The sequence below is a fragment of the Caretta caretta genome, chromosome 17 (genome assembly GCF_965140235.1).
Source record: "Caretta caretta isolate rCarCar2 chromosome 17, rCarCar1.hap1, whole genome shotgun sequence".
NCBI lineage: Eukaryota > Metazoa > Chordata > Testudines > Cheloniidae > Caretta > Caretta caretta.
The window spans coordinates 8,593,382-8,599,381 of record NC_134222.1 but is presented as its reverse complement, the minus strand read 5'-3'; positions in this window follow the sequence as shown (position 1 = coordinate 8,599,381).

Genomic DNA, 6,000 nt, shown 5'->3' with positions numbered 1-6,000 from the left:
CACCAGGGCGGTTAGAAGAGCACAGGAGGGCGCGGTATGCATCAGAGAAGCTTTGAAAACCAGTTTCATGACTGGCCAGGCTACAGTGTGAAAGTTCAGTTTGTTTCTCCTTGATGAAACGCCCCGCCCCTTGGTACACTCTACTTCCCTGTAAGCTAACCACCCTCCCCTCCTCCCTTCGATCACCGCTTGCAGAGGCAATAAAGTCATTGTTGCTTCACATTCATGCATTCTTTATTCATTCATCACACAAATAGGGGGATGACTACCAAGGTAGCCCAGGAGGGGTGGTGGAGGAGGGAAGGAAAATGCCACACAGCACTTTAAAAGTTTACAACTTTAAAATTTATTGAATGCCAGCCTTCTTTTTTTTGGGCAGTCCTCTGTGGCGGAGTGGCTGGTTGGCTGGAGACCCCTCCACCACATTCTTGGGCGTCTGGGTGTGGAGGCTATGGAACTTGGGGAGGAGGGTGGTTGGTTACACAGGGGCTGTAGTGGCAGTCTGTGCTCCAGCTGCCTTTGCTGCAGCTCAACCATATACTGGAGCATACTGGTTTGATCCTCCAGCAGCCTCAGCATTGAATCATGCCTCCTCTCATCATGCTGCCGCCACATTTGAGCTTCAGCCCTGTCTTCAGCCCACCACTTACTCTCTTCAGCCCGCCACTTACTCTCTTCAGCCCACTACCTCTCCTCCCGGTCATTTTGTGCTTTCTTGCACTCTGACATTATTTGCCTCCACGCATTCGTCTGTGCTCTGTCAGTGTGGGAGGACAGCATGAGCTCAGAGAACATTTCATCACGAGTGCGTTTTTTTTTCTTTCTAATCTTCACTAGCCTCTGGGAAGGAGAAGATCCTGTGATCATTGAAACACATGCAGCTGGTGGAGAAAAAAAAAGGGACAGCGGTATTTAAAAAGACACATTTTATAAAACAATGGCTACACTCTTTTAGGGTAAACCTTGCTGTTAACATTACATACATAGCACATGTGCTTTCGTTACAAGGTCGCATTTTGCCTCCCCCCACCGCGTGGCTATCCCCTCAACCCTCCCCCCCCCGTGGCTAACAGCGGGGAACATTTCTGTTCAGCCACAGGCAAACAGCCCAGCAGGAACGGGCTCCTCTGAGTATCCCCTGAAGAAAAGCACCCTATTTCAACCAGGTGACCATGAATGATATCTCACTCTCCTGAGCATAACACAGAGAGATAAAGAACGGATGTTGTTTGAATGCCAGCAAACATACACTGCAATGCTTTGTTCTACAATGATTCCCGAGTACGTGTTACTGGCCTGGAGTGGTAAAGTGTCCTACCATGAAGGACGCAATAAGGCTGCCCTCCCCAGAAACCTTTTGCAAAGGCTTTGGGAGTACATCCAGGAGAGCCACGAATGCCAGGGCAAATTAATCCTTTCACATGCTTGCTTTTAAACCATGTATAGTATTTTAAAAGGTACACTCACCGGAGGTCCCTTCTCCTCCTGGCGGGTCCGGGAGGCAGCCTTGGGTGGGTTCGGGGAGTACTGGCTCCAGGTCCAGGGTGAGAAACAATTCCTGGCTGTCGGGAAAAGCGGTTTCTCCGCTTGCTTGCTGTGAGCTATCTACAACCTCATCATCATCTTCTTCATCCCCAAAACCTGCTTCCATGTTGCTTCCATCTCCATTGAAGGAGTCAAACAACACGGCTGGGGTAGTGGTGGCTGAACCCCCTAAAATGGCATGCAGCTCATCATAGAAGCGGCATGTTTGGGGCTCTGACCTGGAGCGGCCGTTTGCCTCTCTGGTTTTCTGGTAGGCTTGCCTCAGCTCCTTAAGTTTCACGCGGCACTGCTTCGGGTCCCTGTTATGGCCTCTGTCCTTCATGCCCTGGGGGATTTTGACAAAGGTTTTGGCATTTCGAAAACTGGAACGGAGTTCTGATAGCACGGATTCCTCTCCCCATACAGCGATCAGATCTCGTACCTCCCATTCAGTCCATGCTGGAGCTCTTTTGCGATTCTGGGACTCCATCATGGTCACCTGTGCTGATGAGCTCTGCATGGTCACCTGCAGCTTGCCACGCTTGCCAAACAGGAAACGAGCTTCAAAAGTTCGCAGTTCTTTTCCTGTCTACCTGGCCAGTGCATCTGAGTTGAGAGTGCTGTCCAGAGCGGTCACAATGGAGCACTCTGGGATAGCTCCCGGAGGCCAATACCGTCGAATTGTGTCCACAGTACCTCAAATTCGACCCGGCAAGGCCGATTTAAGCGCTAATCCACTTGTTGGGGTGGAGTAAGGAAATCGATTTTAAGAGCCCTTTAAGTCGAAATAAAGGGCTTCATCGTGTGGACGGGTGCAGGTTTACATCGATTTAACGCTGCTAAATTTGACCTTAAGTCCTAGTGTAGACCAGGGCTCAGTGACAATGAGAGATGTGTCAGACATTCACATGCTACAGCACGGGGTGCAATGCAAACATTTAGGTAGACCGCAACAGACAAACAAATGGATTTCGAGCCATTGCAATGCTGCTTTATTGGATGTATGTTGCTTATACAGGGGCAATCCAGGGTCTGTCTGCCCTCCTAAGACTATTTCCTTACCACATGTTCTAAGCAGGTGTTACGTGGACTTAAATTCATAAACTCTGGCAGTATATATTTTATATACTGTAAACCTCTGCTCTTTTGCTTGCTGTGGAATGAATTCCTTATACCTCCTCCCCATATTTCAGTGATTAAATAATAACTCTCAGACTGAAGAAAGTGACTGGACTTTGCCTTGTAATTCACACCTGGGTGGGTTGTTAGGCAAGAGCCTGAAGATTGAGTGCCATTTATGGCATCCAGGCATGAATTATTACACAATAACTCAAGCTCTGAAACATTTCATTGCATGTAGGAGACAGAGTGAGAAGAAATATATTGCACAGCTGGCTGTGATCTATATGGCAATACACCTACCTAAAGGGGGTCAGACAACATCATGTAAGCCATGAGCATAGCTTGAAGGGTTGTGATCTCATCAAATGATGGTGTCACTTTGAAGGTGGTGCTGCTTTCTACATTGGAAGGAAATTGTAAATCTTTATAACAAGTAACATGTTTTATTAAAATCAGGCATCAAATGTTAGTTTTTCCTCCTGCCTATTTCTTTCTTTAGTTGTTGTAAAAGTTGGCTTTGTTTAGAGAAAAATACTGGATTGATTAAAAAAGTTAATTCTGGTTTTAAAGAGATTACTGGTCCTAGAGTGATTCCCTATTCTTAAAGTGCTAGAGTTGCTAATAACTCTAGCACTGGGATGGACTTCGTAAACAGGCCGACGGTATTATGGACTCCGCTTTCAAAGCATAATGAATAGATGATTGTGGCGTGAAAGGGTTGGGCTTGTGACACTAAGGGGGATATGGTCAACTGCAGACTTAATTCTAGCTTATGTGCACTGTGCCATCTTGTTGAAAGGGCCATGGACATCACTGCGAAATCCACATTTGTGCACGCCATCGATTTACCCTAGAAGTGGGTCAGGTCAGCGCAATTTTGAGGTGGCTCTAAACTTTGGCTGGACTATTCGTACGAGCGAAGACACTGGCAGGGGAGCAAAATTCAGCCTGGGCAGAGGACCAGCACAATGTCCGGGCACCAGTTAAGGCCCATTTATGCCTTATTTTGACGGCTGTTATGCCAGTGCTCCGTGCAGGGGTGAACTTCACCCAGACGCGTGTGTCTGCAGGGTTAGGTCCAGTGCCAGGTAACTCACATTCAGATGCTTTGAACAGATCCCACCTTATGCAGAGTTAGCTTCAGCTCTGTCACTGACAATAAAAACAGAATACGGCCACTTTCCCAGTATCAGCTGAGCCGCTGCCCTGTATTTACATGGGAGATGAGTGAATAATTTCCGTCAATTCTTTGTCTGTTTTGCCTCGAGAATGCATGCGTCACTTTTCAGACTGTTGTGTCTCCAGCAAGAGATCAAGCCAAGTCAAAAGGGGGTGGGAATTAGAAGCATGCTGATCATTATATGTTTTTTCTGGCCAGCGTTAGAGATACCAAGAGGGAAATAAATATGGCTTGAATTCTGCTCTCGGTTGCATTGGAGCAACCCGCCTCTTGACTTCAGTCAGGCCTTGGGTTTGCTGTTGGCAAAGACTAGGATCTGAACAACGCTGCAGCATTCTTAGTGTGGGGGAGTCTCTGTATCATTGGAATTAATCTTTTTAAACTTATATTTTTAGGGCAGATTAAATGTTGGGTATGGCCACCTTAAGTGTCCCTCTAATTAAAATGAAATCCCTCAAGGACTTTTAAAGCCAAAGAGGCATTACATATTTAAGGGATTTACAGAATGTATTGATCTGATCAGCTGTAGTGGCTCCTTACATTTATATACGGTAGACTCTAATTGCATGCATTATTGACAAGGATGGCCATGTGAGCACTGAAGTGGCCATTTGGCTGAACGTCTACTTATGTCAACTTAAATCCATGACTTTTTGAGGGCTATGCACAGCTGCTGTTACATCTATGTATTAATGATGTGCATGTAGGTTGTAGTGATAAGTTAGCATGTGTATTAGGTTGTAAAAAAGTCAAGCAATCTGGCATCAGATCCTTTCACTACCTCAGTTCTCCCTTCTTGGAATTCCCAATAATGGCACCCAGCCTCTCATGGGAGACCAATAACACTGGGTTATTACAACGTCACAGCTCAAACGTCAACTTAAATCAAAACAAGTCTTTCCCTGACTCCATGGTTTCTTCATCTCCTTGCTGGGCTCAATAGTTTTTCCCAAAGCCCAGTTCCTGCTGCCTGGAGTTTCCTTAAGCCTCTTCCTCTTCAGGCTTCTGCTCCTGCCCCTCACTGGCTGGAGCAAGCTGCAGATCTTTTCATCTGGCTTGTGTGGAGAGACCCTTTGCTGGTTCTTTCTGATTCTGTAGGACCCTTTTTCTCCTCAGTGACAAAACAAGCTCCCTCCTATGGGATAATCCCTCCAACGAACAGCCACCTACATACTAGGTGATGCTGATCACCTGACTCAGCCAGTGGCCCAATCCCAAATCCATCACCCGGGGCCAGATAACTAGACACAGGTCAGGCTGAGCCCAGTTCTCTTAAAGGGCTAGCCCATCCTGTGACATAGGTGCTTTTATTATTTTTTAATGGGCTTCAAACTTGATCGTGTCCCACTGAAGCCAATTGGAGTTTTGCTGTTTGACTCCAGTGAGAACAGGCTCATGCCCGCTTTGATCTTCCCATTTTCTCCCCACACACTAGTTCACTCATCCAGCTGGATTCAGTATTACCCATTAGCTCCTTTAAGGACCCATAAAGAAGGCAAAAAGGCCTCTCCTCTGGGCAATACCACTGATGTAAGCAGCTTCTGTACCCACCACGGGAAGCTCCTTCCAGGCTGTGAGCAAGCAGGGGATGGACTTGGAAGGAGCTGGAGCAGTCTTGGACCCTGGTGGTTCTGTGCCACAGGGGCCACTTGCAGCAAAGGTGCAATTTAAAGCAGCCCTCAACCTGGACTGGGGCATGGATTGACCCCAGATAGTCCCAGCATAGGGGAAGCTTGAGCTTTTCCTGACAGGAATGGGGCCACTTGAGCTGCCCAAGAGTATTCAGCCCTTCCTGATGCAGTTGCTACCTTCTTGAAAGTGCACAAAAATGCCTTTGGGCCCAATTTGGCCAGGCTGGGTACTGGTCTAGCAGAATTTTTTTCTCCCCAAATTATCCAGGTCCCTGGGGTATGCTTCTCTAGGAATGGCAGGAGATGTTCTTGCTGAGCCTGTTGAGCATCTTGCTGTTGTTGCAGCCCTTGTAATAGAGGCAACAAAAGAGCATGTGTCTGCTCCTGTTGGGCTGCCAGCATGTAGGCTACATCCTCCATGTTCCCCAGAGCGGGGGGAAAAAGCCTTAGTCTGTCCATCTGTCACTCAGCTTTAAGGTAGTTGGTATCTTCCCCTTTCCTCAGAGAGGGATCCTCTCAATCCCACTTCTGATACCAACATAT